The sequence below is a fragment of the Schistocerca serialis genome, chromosome 4 (genome assembly GCF_023864345.2).
Source record: "Schistocerca serialis cubense isolate TAMUIC-IGC-003099 chromosome 4, iqSchSeri2.2, whole genome shotgun sequence".
NCBI lineage: Eukaryota > Metazoa > Arthropoda > Insecta > Orthoptera > Acrididae > Schistocerca > Schistocerca serialis.
In genome coordinates, this window is record NC_064641.1 from 436,396,630 (window position 1) to 436,411,972 (window position 15,343).

The 15,343-nt window shown below is 45.6% G+C and overlaps 1 protein-coding gene across 2 annotated transcripts in view; it reads left to right on the forward strand.

Annotated features, from left to right (window-relative positions):
- LOC126475046 (lateral signaling target protein 2 homolog) overlaps positions 1–15,343 on the forward strand; it is a 319,569-nt gene that overhangs the window by 209,110 nt on the left and 95,116 nt on the right. The gene's annotated exons all lie outside the window — the stretch shown is intronic.

The window sequence follows — 15,343 nt, forward strand, 5'->3', positions numbered from 1 at the left end:
GATCGCGGACATCCTTGAAATTGAAAGTGAAGCGTTCCCACCGTGATTGATGCTGAATCGCTTATGGTGGAGCAGTTTTTCTAGAATGTACTTAATACATAAATAGCGAGTTAATTTTGCTGTGTGTATGTGCTACCGAGCTTTCGGCTGCTGTAGCTAACGACTTCCTTATTTTAAAAAAAATTAAAGAAAAGGTTCCGTTGAAGAAAGTTTTGATAGCCAAGATTTGATTCAGTGCTATTTGTTTCTGATGACGGCTTTCAACAGTTAAGATTGTCATCTTTTGATCTTCAAGAAAACTTGGCATGTAGTGGATAGTATTTAGCACACTCCAGACAAGTTTGTTAAAAGTAAAAAAAAAAACTTTTTATTTTTACACAAGGTTTTTTTAACTATATTGTTTTTGTGACTAATCTGTTCTTAAGAAACCCGTGTGGAATGTGTGAGATGTTACACACTATAATGTCAACATGGCATATGTTAGACCAGGGGTTGGCAAGTAATTTCAGATGGGGTCCGTATACTTTTGAAAAATTTTATAGAGGTCGCATAAAAAGCAACTCGTACCCCCTTACTACTATTAGTTTGCATAAATATTTGGACATGAGAAAGGTATCCGCAAGATGGGTTCCGCAATTGCTCACGCTTGACCAAAAACGGAATCGTGTGAATTGTTGCAAGGATAGTTTGCAGCTGTTCAGGAAGAATCCACAGGACTTTAAGCGTCGTTTTGTCACTGTGGATGAAACATGGATACATTACTATACTCCTGAGACCAAAGAACAATCTAAACAATGGGTTACCAAGGGAGAATCTCCAACAAAAAAGGCAAAGACCATTCCTGCGCCCGGAAACGTTATGGCGACTGTCTTTTGGGATTCACAAGAGATAATCCTCATCGACTATCTGGAAAAGGGCAAAACTATTACGGGTGCGTATTATTCATCGTTATTGGACCGTTTGAAAACCGAGCTGCAAGAGAAACGCTGGCGATTGGACCGCAAAAAGTCCTTTCCCATCACGACAATGGACCAGCACACACCTAAGCAGTTGTGGCCGCAAAATCAATGGAAACAGGATTCCAACTCGTTTCACATCCCCCCTATTCTCCAGACTTTGCTCCCTCGGACTACGGTTTGTTCCCCAATTTGAAGAAATAGCTGGCGGGACAAAGATTTTATTCGAACGAGGAGGTGAGTGCAGCAACGAATAGCTATTTTGCAAACTTGGACAATTCCTGTTATTCGGAAGGGATCAACAAATTAGAACAACGTTGGACGAAGTGTATAAGTCTAAAAGGAGACTATGTCGAAAAATAAAAAAGGTTTACCCCAAACACGTAAGTAGTTTTTATTTTTGCACGGACTTTTCAAACGCCCCTCGTATTCACTATCAATATTAACACACTTGTCCCATTGATGAACTATTTTTATATACTGATGCAAACAAGTCTTTGTCTTCTTGCTTGAACCACTTCCCCACAAATAATTTGACCTCTTCGTTGTTGCTGAATTCTTGTGGCATGTAATGCCTCCTTGAGTGGAGCAAACAAATAAAATTCCGCGAAAGCCTAATGTGTACTGTAGGGAGGATGAGATAGTATCTCCCAACGCGCTTTTTTTTTCAGTCGTTACTTGGATCAGCTGGACAGTGTGAGGGCGAACATTGTCGTATAGCATCACTCCTCTGCTTTGAAATCTGTGACATTTTCTTTCACTGCTAGCTTTACTGTGTTCATCAGCATGTCTGAGTAGTAGCCACGCTGATGTTACATATAACCACAAAAGACAAGATGTTGGGCATTCCCAAAAGACGGCCAATATGACTTTTTCCCTCTGATACTTGCGTTCTGAATCTTTCGGACAGGAGAGCCAGAGTGATCGATTCCATGCTTTGTCTTTTGAACTCCGGTTCAAAATGGTGAATCCAAGTTTCATCGCACACTAAAATCATGTATAGAAAATGGACCCTTTCACAGCGTTCTTTGAAGTCTCTACACATTGAGTTTTGTTTCCGTATGTTGTGGCATCATCTCTTTCGGGAACAACTGCCACTTGTTTTGCTGCACTTGACCTTATTACTGATAACACTTCCTGCAACGATTTTTGTTCTATGTTGGACTGTAACGCGTCGGTCTTCATGAATAATGTCGTCAATGCATGTTTCTAGGAAAGGACTTGACACTTCAACTGGCCGTGCAAATTATTTACGAGCTGAACGCGGCGTGCTGTTGCATTATCGCGTGGAAATTAAATCCATCGCCGAAATGTTAACTGTTTATTGCTGGACAATAGGTTGTAGGACCCTATCCGAGTATTGTACAACCCTCAAATTACCCTAGACAGCGATGAGAGATGTCTGACATTGGTACTTACACCAGTTCAAAAAGTAAATGAATCACCTGCCTATTGAACCCGTAGGACTGCATTCATGAGACAAACGGGTGCGCTCTGCAACCTCCACATTTTTCTACAGCGATCATCAAGGATCAGGCAAATTCTGCACCCATAGGCGAAGCGAAACCGGCGTCATTCAGTCGGGTATCATTCCAGATGCCCCCCCCCCCTTCCGGTCATTACGATGCTGGGATCTGGAGGCTGGGATGTAAAACTGATCGTGTAAAAACAGTTACGTACTGTCTGAGGCGACACAACTCTCTCAGGTTCGTGCAAAATGGCGGTGTGCTGTTATATTGCGTTCCCCTCGGATTATCTAAGAGTCGTAACGTTTAGCCTAGGTAGCGGTCACCAGGTGGTAATGACTGCAGGCGACAGCTAAGGCATATCGTCAGTCGTTTGAGTTTCACTGCAGTATTTACGTGATGCCGCTGTGGAGAACGCAAATTCGGTGGTAAATCTACTTTGCTGGCAAACCTTTCTTCCAGTAAGATAAAGGTGTACACCACCAATCGATGTCGCGTTGGTCTTTGAAGGGTCGCCGCGCTCTTCTGAACTGCCCTGAAAATGCAGCATAACTGTTACCTACATTACGTAATTCACTGCATGTAGTGATTCCTGTAGTCAAAAGTGTGTTGAGAAAGCGGTTTCCGATTTAATAAGCTGTGCAAGTACAGAGTATGGTGCAGAACACTTTCTGAGTACTTTATAATTGAAATAATTGGTATGAAAGAAACGGAGAACTGCATGCAAATTTATGTTGCAGCTCAATCCGTGTTTTCGCGCTAGAACGAAATATTTAGGTGGAAGAAAGAAAGCACTTTCAGCTAGAATCGATTGAATGCTACAGCATGGTGAATTCAGTAGAATTATGTTACACCACTTTGAACATTATCCCCCCTTCGCAACACTGTGAAGCATCTTCGTTCCATCCTCCGGCTGTACAAGTTATTAAGGAATAGCAGTTTATGGTGCATAAGTTTCCATCTTATCACAGGTAACGAGCTTTAATGCTTTGTCTCTCTTTTTTATTTTTCTGTTTAGCAGATATCATCTCCCCCTCCCCACATGAATACTTTCCACGTCGTTACGTTTGGTACATTAGCTCCAGGTTACGGTAACAGCAACAGCCTCACAGTCAGCAGTAATTCTTCCTTGTCATGAGCCTGTACATCCTACGTGACAGTGGATCAGCACATTAGCATTGCGGTGACAGGCGTACCGCCCGCTCAGTAGTCCCAGAAGAAAACAAAATAAAAATACCATTCAGCTGCAGTACAGACTTAACACCGTGTGCCGCACCGGAACTCGGACCCAGGACCGCGTCTTTTGCTAGCATTGCTCTTTCCGATGATCACCGCAAGAAAGTAAGATAGGACCGCTACTGCATGCAGTATATACTGGATGTCTCATCTAAGGGTCGTCAGACACATTTTCTATGGGGTTTCAGACCATATTTGCAATTTCGTTTGTTCAGTGTGGAGCTGGAGTCCGTCCAAGCAAATGTTGCTCCTCAAGTCTCTCATTCGACTCTGAATATCGACGGAAATCGTTGTTTTGTTTTCGGTTACATACAAAATGATTTTTAAAGCGGAATTTCTCGTGCCCATTCGATAGAGCGCTCTCAAATTAGTCTAGAGCGATATTCGAAAAAACACGAAGAACAGCCACACGCAAACAGCGACTGAGCAGCAGCGCCACCACTGCATGGCGGAACAGTCATCGCGGACCATGGCTGTGCCTGTCACTGCTAGAGTACTCGTTACGCGTTGTGGGTTGCTATCCCTGGGGCAGCTCTACCGAATGCGCACCAGAAATTCCGCTGTAAAAATCATTTTATGTGTAACCGAAAACAAACCGATTATTTCTGTCGATTCTGGCTGTCGCATGGGGGACGTGATAAGCAGTATTTGTTTGGGATGACCACAGATGCACACTAGAAAAACGAAATAGCAAATATCTCCTGAAACAACAGAGAAAAAGCGCCTGAAGACTTTCAGCATAGACAATCCTGTATACAAATGATCTAGTGAACGACGTCGGATGGTTCCCGATGCTGTTCGCCGATGCGAGAAGACGGTAACGAATTGCAAGAATATCTGCAGAGGATCGTTGATAGGCGCGGCATTGGCAGATCACTCTAAAAGTAAATAAATGTAACGTAGTGCGCATGAATAGACCAAGTAGTTCGCTGTTGTACAATTACACTAATCGCGAGAAATCACAGGAAACAGTAATGGCAATAAAATACCTAGAAGTAAACCACCCGGAGCGATGTGAAGTGGAATGGAAAACAAATTGCCGGAAAAAGTAGATGCCAGGCTGAGATTATTGGATGAATCTGAAAGAAATCTAGTTCATCCGCGAGACATGATACTTACACTCCACTTGTTCGGCTATGCCTTCGATTCTTGAGTATTGTTCCTGGGTCTGGAATCTTCGCAGAGTACGATTAATAGAAGTGATAGATCAGATACAGTCAAGAGCGGTGCGCTTCGTCGCGGGCTCGAGAGCATTACGGATATGCTCAGCAAACTACAGTTGCAGATGCTGCAAGAGAAGCGATGTGCATCACAGAAATGTTTAGTACTGAAATACCAAGAGTGTACGTCCAGGAAAGAGTCGGGTAACGTACTAATTCCTACCTCATACGTCTCACGAAATGATCACAACGGGAAAGTCGGAGAAATTTTTAGCTAATGTGGAGGTCGGTCGTCTCACGAAATGATCACAACGGGAAAGTCGGAGAAATTTTTAGCTAATGTGGAGGTTTACCGACAATCATTCTTCCTCTGCGCCATTCGCGAATGGGATGAGGAATGGGAAGTCAGGTAGTGGTACCAGAAGTACCCTCCGCCACACTCTGTAAGGCGGTTTGTGGCATATAGATAAAGAGATATCCAGGCGTCACATAGGAGCCTGTCCCGCAGGAGCTTCGAGTCCTCCCTCGAGCATGAGTGTGTGTCTGTTTCTTAAGTTAGTTTAACTAGTGTGTAAGTTTAGGGACGGATGACCTAAGCAGTTTGGTCCCTTAAGAATTCACACATATTTGAACATTTAGAGGAGCCTGGCTGATAGCTTCTCTTGCATCAGTCACCTTTCCTGCTTTCCCATCTCCTGCTGGGCTAGCACTCCCTGAAGGAAGGTTACTGCGAAGAAATAACATAGCTACAATCTAGCAGATAATTTCCAGAATGAATATTATTAGTATGCATCGCAGTGCGCGCTGTCTGGAATCTGCCTGGCAGATTAAAACCGTGCGGCGTTAGTTGATAGGGCGGGTCGATAGCTTAGACTATAAGCGCATTCTCCGTGAAATGCACAGTTCCCCGTTCGACTCCCGGTTGTACACACAGTTTCAATCTGCCTAGGAGATTAAGATAAGGTGCAGATTAAATGACTATTCCTGTAAACAAAAATGTTAGTACGATGAGCACACCCGAAAACCAACATCTTCAGCAAATTTTGTCAAAAGAGTCAGTGGCGAGGGACAGTCAATAGCGGCCGCGTTCTGTCTCTGCGTTAGCAGCCTTCAGTGAACGTTGTCCTGCGACGGAGCGCGAAGCGAGGCAGAAATAGCGAGCCCGTTGCCTGCGGCTGTATTAGCGGGTGGAGCCACAAGGCGGCGCTAATTCGACGTAATGTGAGGCCGCTAACGAGTTGCCGGCGAGTGCGACGCCGGAGTCCCACCACTGGAGTCTCGTCTGCGATCGATTCCCGGCGGCGGCGGCGGCTGGGTGATAGTGCACGGGGACTTCCTCACAGCCTGTCGAACGCTGAAGTAGCGGCGCGGCGTGACACTCGACGCTGTAATAGAGCCCACGAGAAGAGCGTTCGCCCAAAATGGAGACGGCAGTTTGCGGCCTTGGAGCCGGGCGGTCTGAGTCAGCGACAGGAAGGTCAGCGAGTTACCGCTCCTCTCTTCCGCGTTCACTCCAAGTTCTTGTTCTCCGCCTCCCATTGGGACGTAGGTTTGGCGTCTGGAACAGAGAATAATACAATTTTTTTGTGTGAGCAAAGTGAATACACTTGCCTCCGTAGCAGAGGTGTATGTGTGTGATCAGCCAGGACATTGTGACTCCACCTCCCTAATAGCCGGTATGTCCACCTTTAGCATGGATAACAGCATCGACGCGTCAGGCGTGGAAGCAATGAGGCATTGGTAGGTCGCTGGAGGGAGTTGGCATCTAATTTCCGTAGTTTCCTGGGAGGGGGCTGATTGAGCTCTGAACGTTCAATCACATCCCATGTGTATTCAGTTGGGTCTAGGTCTGGCGAATGAGAGACAGCACATTAACTGTAACTCGCTACTGTGTTCCTCGAACCACTCGACCACGCTCCTGGCCTTGTGACATGTCGCATTATCTTGTCGAAAAATGCCACCGTCATCGGATAACATGATCGTCACGAAGGGGTGTACGTTGTTTACAACCAGTGTACGATTCTTCTTGGCCGTCATGGTGCCTTGCACGATCTCCATTGGATCGATGGGTGCCCAAGCGAACCCCAGAGCACAATGGAGCCGCCGCCAGCTTGTCTCCGTCCCATAGTGCAGGTGCCAAGGAGCTGTTCCAGTGGAAGACGACGGACTCGCACCCTCGATCGGCATGATGGAGGTATCGGGATTCATCAGACAATGCAACGCTCTGTCACTGCGCCAACGTCCAGTTTCGTTGGCCATGAGCTCATTTCAGTCATAGTTGCCGATGTCGTGGTGTTAACATTTGCACCTTCGTGGGTCGTTGGTTACAGCGGCCCATCGTTAGGAGTGTTCGTTGCACTGTGTGTTGAGACACACCTTCACTCTGCCAATCATTAAAGGCTGATGTTAGTTCAGCCACCACCTATCCTGTTTTACCAGTCTGCCCAGCCTTCGGCGTCCGACATCTGTAATGAGGCGTGGCCGCCGAACCCCACTACGTCTGGATGTGGTTTCACCTTGCTTTCGCCATGTGTTGAAGACACTAACCACAGCACTCCTCGAAGACACGAGAAATCGTTCAGTTTCCGAAATGCTTGTGCCGAGCCTCCGGGCCATCACAATATGTCCTCGGTCAAACATAGACAGATAGCACGCTTTCGCGATTCTCCAAACGGAGAGCGCGCGCTCACTGATACTGCATGCGCCGTACGTGTGTGTGACCAGTAGTCATTCCTCGTCAGGTGACACTGCTATCACCTGGACGGCTTTATAGCGATAGTAGTCTGGTTGGTGGTCATAATGTTCTAGCTGATCTGTTCTCCATGTGTAAGGGGAAGTCTAATTAAAAACAGTCACCCGACGCAACAGGACCATGGAATGATTGCATTCCAATCCAAAGTAATCACAGCACGCATTAAGACATTTATCCCATTGGGAGACGGGACAATCAATTCCTGTGCCATGAAGGTCTCTGTCGAAGGGACTACTCTGACAGTCATTTAGGGAACAGGCTGCAACCGCTTTCAGGTAGAGGTTCACGTTGGAACAGATGGTGCCAATCTTTAGGGCTCCAACGTCGTGCTTGGTTCATTCCAGCGAGTGGCAGAGAAGTTTGAGAAGACCAGTCTTGCTCACGAAGTCTCCACTAAGCTCTCAACTGCAGTGTTGCCCCAGAATCGGTTGCGATTTCCCTGGTTCTGAGTCTAGTGAGAGGACTGATCCAAAGACTTCAAAGATTCTGTGAGCAGCTAGGTTGCGACTTTTTCGACTTCGGCCACCGGGTTGAGAACTTTAGGATTCACTAAATGGGTGAGGTGAGAACTACACACCAGATGCCTCTATGCAGGGGTTGGGTGCACACAAGAATGTCCGTATAAGATCCAAAGGAAAAACCCCTACAGGTGAGATAGTATTAAAGTCCTGATCATTAGCTGCCGAAACATTCGCTCCGAAAAAACGCATTACTAAGTACAGAAAGCTGTTTAATCATTTCACCGCCATTGGGGGGTAATTATTCCACGATAGATTATCAGGGACCAGTGGGAATTTGCTACATGTTGTTGCTCATATATCAACGTCCCGTGATAAAGGAAAGCCTCCAGAATTCTTATAATTACGTATAGCATCTGTAGCTTGAGCTGTCTTAAAGTATCATTGTTAATACTCTATTCCGTATTGTCTCATCTAATTAGTTGGCGCCACAAGTAGGCAGCCCGATAAACTTACTTGCAAAGCGGGCTGCTGTGGCACCTTCCCGGCAGTTGACGTCAGTGTACTGCTCACAGGTAATTACGTTCGCCGCGTATCCAACGGTGCCCTTATTGAGCACCTGCAGTGAGAGTCACAAACTTTGAGAGCTGATTTATACATTGATGGGTGTCTGCCATCTGTGTGTTCAATACAACAAATAGACCCGATCTCTTGTAGGATGTCCACGCAGAAATGGGTGTCGGTGACCAAGAGACAGTTGCAACAACAATTATTGCCAACGTACAAAACTAAAACAAGTAGAAGGATTTATATTTTCAGCACTGGTTCTTCTGAGGAGCATGTAGAGGGTCTGTGGTTCAAGTTTTGAAGAATAGTCGACCATGCACTTAAGAAAACTGTACCTAGTAGAACAATTCATAACATTCATTGATGTACGATCACTGTAAAGAAACTGAGACTACTGGATGTGGGTTTGAAACAAAGCATTTATTTATAGATTGGGGGCTACTGAGTGAAACGCGTTTGGCTGTCAAGAGGCCAATATGTGAAACCTTTAACGACTACAGCAGCAGAATATTATCGAACGATCTTCTACAAAACCCAAATAAATTCTGGACATATGCAAAGATTCGGTCTCGTAAACTGACATAGGTTGGGATAGCGGTGTGCTGACCACATGCCCCTCCATATTCGCATCCAGTGACGCCTGTGGGCTGAGGATGACACGGCGGCCGGTCGGTCCTTCGGCCTTCATGGCCTGTTGGGGCGGAGTTTAGTTTTTTTTACGTGCTAAGGTTTTTGGTGGTACCAGAGTTGGTGTCGACACACTCGAGGACGAGAAAGGGATTTAAATTGAGGTTAGCAAACCAAAAGCGGAAATTCTGAGCTCCGTTTTCAAATGTTCCTTCGCAAAGAAAAATACCTTGGTATTGTCCTAGTGTAATTCTCGCACCATTGCAAAAGGAATGATACAGTTACTAGTGTCAATGGTGTTGAGGAGCAGCTGAAATCGTTAAAGTCGAACAAAGCCCCAGGTCTCCGAACACCTGGCACCTTATACGCCGAATCTGTGGCTGAATTAGCTCCTCTTTTAAGCATAATTTACCGTAGATCTTTGGAACAAAAAACTAGGCCCAGAAGTTGGAAGAAAGCACAAGTTACACTCCTCTAGAAGAAGTGTAGGAGAAGAGATCCACAAAGCACCGCCTAATATCCTTGAAATGCAGCTGTTGTAGAATCTCAGGGCATATTTCGCGCTCAAATTGCGGATTGCAAAAACATCAATGACTTGAAACCGCTGATACATTTTTCACATGAAATCTTGAAAGCCATGGATCAAGGTAGTCAGTACCCACAGTTTTATGTCATTTCACTTTTTGAGAACCGGGTAGGGGGGGGGGGGGCTTCATTACTTCATTACGAAAACGGGCGCAGGGGACCAGTGTGTTGCTTCTTCCTTTTGTCAACTAACAGACAAACATGTACGTGAAATTAATTTCTTAAAAATTGGTATAGTAGTACATAACAGCTGACACCTGCGCCATCGACTTAAATACCAGTTACTTTAAAATTGTGACTAGAATAACTTAAAAAGACACATCAACACGAAAATGCTTTTAAATACATTTTTCTAGGAACTAACGCTTTAACTTCCACTAGCAACTAAAATGTCTCAAATACTGTCCTGCTGTCAGTGCGGCGCACGAAGTGACCGTGTACAAACGGGGGCAACGCTGCGACAAAGTAATCCCGTGAAGTAATCACCGATTACACCTGTTGTATCAGTGTTGAGACTGCTGAAGCCAAGTATATGAGAAGTAGACTAACTGATGATGGCCGAAGTAGAAGCGATATAAGAAGTAGACTGGCAATAATAAAAAAAAAAAAAAAAGGTTTCTGAAGAAGAGGGCCGCTGTTAGCCTGAATCGTGCGAGGTAGCGCAGTAGCTATATCTGTTTTGAAGCTGATGAGTTCGTCACGGGATTCGAACGCGCTGCTGAGCAACGTTCTTCACTTAATATTCAGTTCCCATTAGGTACTACACACCGACGATCTGGCACAATATTCAGTTCCCATTAGGTTCTACACACCGACGATCTGGCAGTGGGATCTGCTGCGGTCCCGCCGGTCTCCCCGATGTTGCCGCCTTTAACCTTGTAGACTGGGCTGCGTGTGGAAGACTGTAAATCTAGAAGGAGGTTGTAAAGACCTGCCAAGCTGCGCTGTGCATGTTGTTTGTCAGTGATTTGTCATTTTTCAGCCATGTGCATATTAACAATTTTGTTTTTCTGTGGGAGTGTGCGCTGATTTGAGACTTCCTGGCAGATGAGATGAAAGCTGTATGCTGGATGGGGTGCCGAACGTAGGACGTTTGCCTGGCACGCGCAAATGCTCCATCAGTTGAGTTGCCAAGCACAACTGACGACAGCTTCAAGTTCACAAGTGCCTCCTATCTTCCGAACTTCACACAAGTTGCCCCGCTCACCCAGTCTCCTGTATAGCCACTCCGGCACATTGTTTCTTCCTGCCAGGGAGTTTGAAATCAGCGCACGCTCCGCTACATATTGAAAATTTTATGTGAAAATAATCTCCTAGGTTGTAGTTAAAACATTTCTTCAAAGTATCCTTTCTTCCAGTAGTGCAGAAGTACGTCTGTGAAGTTTGTAAGGTAGGAGACGAGATGGTGCCTGAAATAAAGCTGTGGACAGCTCAGTCGGCACAGCACATACCCACGAAAGCCAAAGGTCCTATGTTCGAGTCCCTGTCCGGCACATAATTTTAATTTGCCAGGAAGTCTGATGACTGACAGTGCTAAACTTTTGATTACAAACACAGAACGTTGGCCATTAATTCGGAATGCAGGTATTAAGGAGTATTGCAAAAGAGTTAATAATTTCAATGAGATGAAAATAATGTACGATAATCTGATTTCTATTACACATTTTGGTTTGTATTTGCCAAGGTAGCAATTGCTTCGGTGCTAACAAAGTCATCAATAAAATTAACTCGTACACTCGCCTTCGTACTTTTCTCGAATTGTTAATACTGAATGTATCCAATACTGTTGAAGTCTTTATTCTCTTCTCATTACTGAAGCAAAAAACAATACTTCATCATCATTCATCTCGATACTGGCGGCTCGCATAAGCTCGCAACATTGTCACAAATTATTAGCTGCATGGTGCCCAGCGATTCAGTCGCGCGTTTCAAAAACAGAATCTCTGCTCTCAGGTCGTCAGTATGAAAACAGAGGTAGCCCACGTTTAGCCATCCCGATTGAGTATTTCTATAAATCATGACAAGTGAATGCCAGCATGGTTCCTTAAATATGGGTACGTCCGATTTTTTTTTTTTCATGTTCCCTCATCAGAGCGTGTCTTCCATTCCAGTGACGTCAAAGGGACGTTAAACTCAAAGTATCCTCTCTGTTTGGACTTTACGTGATCTTTCATAAAAATATTATACCAGTTTAAAAAAACGCTCCCCCCCCCCCCCCCCCCCCCCCCCCACGCTGCACTGGGCGCCGTTAATAGCGAAATAATTTTGAGATTTCACGAAGAACGCTGTGGTTACACTTCCGACCAGTCGTGTCCGTTACTTGTTCTGTCTTTCTTCAAAGGGATACGTCTGTCTTCCTGTAGGGGCAGGATGCGTGTTCGGTTGGCCAAGACTCTCTAGTACGGAAAGGCTAAAGGGAGTGGTGCAGAAGTGGAAGTACCATCCTCTGTCCCACGATGGCTACACCCATCCATCACCATCACCACAGCACAAGCATGACATTGCACTCCTCACTGCACTACGCAGTCACCTGCACGAGACAGAATTGAGACAGCTGAAACACAAACAGCTCGAGCTGCATCGACTGGTTAGTAAATGCCTGTATGAAAACTTGAGAAGCTAGAGTGAATAAAAGGAGGCTAAATGTATACCTCATAGCTCATGACATGTCGTGAATGTTTGCTACTGATGTGGGGGAACTTATAAGCAGTCTGCATTTATGTTGTCCACTACAGTCGAGGAAGAGTTATTCGATTTTGGGGAAAACCATTGACTTTCGGGCCAAGGTGTCATATTTCGGAAAAGCCCAAGTTGGTGCGTGCTGCTTCAGTTGGAAGTATCACGAGAAAACCAAAGGCTCCATTGTGAACAACTGTCGTGCAAACTGTGGACTGACACTTTCCATTAATGTCTGAGTTGAAAGTGGGTTAAGTAAACGGCAACTGATTTATTACAGTAACGCAGCTCACCTTGAAGATAAAACACAGGCGACCAGAACATTTCAGAGAACGTTGACGCGTAAGGGACTCTGACGCAGGCAGCTGGTGTATTGTGGCACGACAGTGCATCCACGAGCACTTGAAATTGCTAAGCTCTGTCTAAACCGGTCAGCAGCTGAGTGGCGACAGGCACCGCTCTCCCATGAGTCACGTTTTCTGCTTCGTAGAGCGGGAGTGACGTCGGCGTGCCTGGCAAGAAACGTCGGTAGAAAAATATTTAGAATCATTTCTGCAAGAACAAGAACCACCACAGGAAGTAGATGGCTACAGAGTCGTCATAGAAAGCGTGTCCGTTACTGCTGTTGCCACAAAGGGTACTACAAAAGTCTTGCAATACGGCGCAACAGTAAGTTGCAGGAGGCTGATAGTTGCTGTGTTCTGAGAATACTTAAGGCTTGCATTATAGCCCCTGTGCCAAGTCTGTGGCCGCAGTCCTTCGCTACAAGGGTTGGTTTGAAATGCTTGCTATGGCATTATGGTCACGAAGTAAGATTCGGGCAGTTTTGTGGTACAACTTCGCGCTTGGTTTAAACATAGACCACTGCTTTGAAGGAATGACTCTTGCACTCCGTGATGTGTGTCCACAGCGTACGACTATATTCAGGTGGTACAGAGAATTCCGAAGAAGAAATTTCACTCTGGAGGACTTTGAGAAGGTGGGAAGGTCACGATCATGAGTTACGGAGGAAAACGTTGGTGCTGTGAGGAAAATGCTAGACGAAGACAGACGAGTGACATGTAAGCAAATAGAGGAACCTTTGGACTAAATGCACCAGCAATTCGTTCGTTTCTGCATGATCATATGCAAGTAAGGAAACTTTGTTTCTGGGTGCCGCATACACTGACGGAAGAGCAGATGACACGACATGCGTCTTGGTGCCGGGAAATGTGAAAGAAGTTTTCTAAAGGACAGTGTCAGTATGTGAATAACATCGTGACAGATAACGAGACTTGAATGTACTATTATGACGAGCTGATTAAGACTCAAAACAAAGTTTGACTCTGTGAAGATGACGACACACTCGTAGCTGTCAGCAAATCCGACAAGTGAAGAAGAAAATGATAGCTGTTTTTCTTTTTTTTTCCAAATCGAATGGAATTGTGGAACGTGACGTTTTGGACACACAGAAGATAGTCGCAGCTAAATGGTACATTGAGCATGGCTTGCTCAACGACATCCAATCTTTGAAGAACCTGCGATCGAAGTCAGTAATGGACACTTGGTTCCTCCATCACGACAACGTTCCAGCTCATTGCGCCAAAGCATGCACCCAATAGTTGCGGGGTACAGGACTGAAACTTCTTGGGCACTCTCTTTACAGTCCTTGTGACTTTTCACTGTTCCCGCATGTGATAACGAAGCTGAAAGGAGTGCACTTTTCAGGTGAGGACCTCCGGAGGGCTTGGGACAACGAGTGTGCCTTACTCCCTGCAGAACTTGGCAGAACTGGTTTCGGAGGATGGGGAGGTGTATTCAGTGTGGCGGAAATTACTTCGAAAAAATTTAATAAATAAAGCTGTATTGCAAAAGTCTCCTAGTACCCTTTGTAATTCATTCGTTCTTACGTCATGTTCCATAAGGAGCCTTCAGAGATGGGGGCCGAGTAAAGATATATAAAATCCGGATACTTGCGAGTAAGACTCGCGCGCCGAGGGTTCCGTACAAACTTAATTACTTACATAGACTGAAGTGCCAAAGAAACTGGCATAGGCATGCATATTCAAATATGGTGATAATGATGATGAGGTCCCATACTCCGAGGAGCGTAGGGGACGATACGGGCGATCCGCACCGCCGTACTAGGCAAGGTCCTAGCGGTGGTGGTTTGCGATTGCCTTCCTCGGACCGTAATGGGAATGAGTTGATGATGATGATGATGATGATGATGATGATGATGATGATGATGATGATGATGATAAAGAAGATGACACTACAACACCCAGTCATCTCGAGGTAGGAAAAATCCCTGATCCCGCCGGGAATCGAACCCGGCACCCGTGCGCGGGAAGCGAGAACGCTACCGCAAGACCACGAGGTGCGGACGGATATGTAAATAAGCAGAATACGGAGGTGCGATCGGCAAAGCCAGTATAAGACAACAAATGTCTGGAGCAGTTTTTAGTCGGTTACTGCTGCTACAGTCGCACGAGCGATGGGACACAGCATCTCCGAGGTAGCGATGAAGTGGAAATTTTCCCGTACGACCATTTCACGAGTGTACAGTGAATATCAGGAATGCGGTAAAACATCAGATCTCCGTCATCGCCGCGGCCGGAAAAATATCCTGCAAGAATGGATCCGACGACGACTGAAGATAATCGTTCAACGTGACAGAAGTGCAACCCTTCCGCAAATTTCTGCAGATTTCGATGCTGGGCCATCAACAAGTGTCAGGATGCGAACCATTCAACGAAACATCATCGAAAGCTTTACGCCTCGCCTGGGCCCTGCATCCATTCATCTCCGTTGTGCATTTCGACAGACTTGGGCAAGTCCAGCAGAACAATGCGACGCCCCACACGTCCAGAATTGCTGC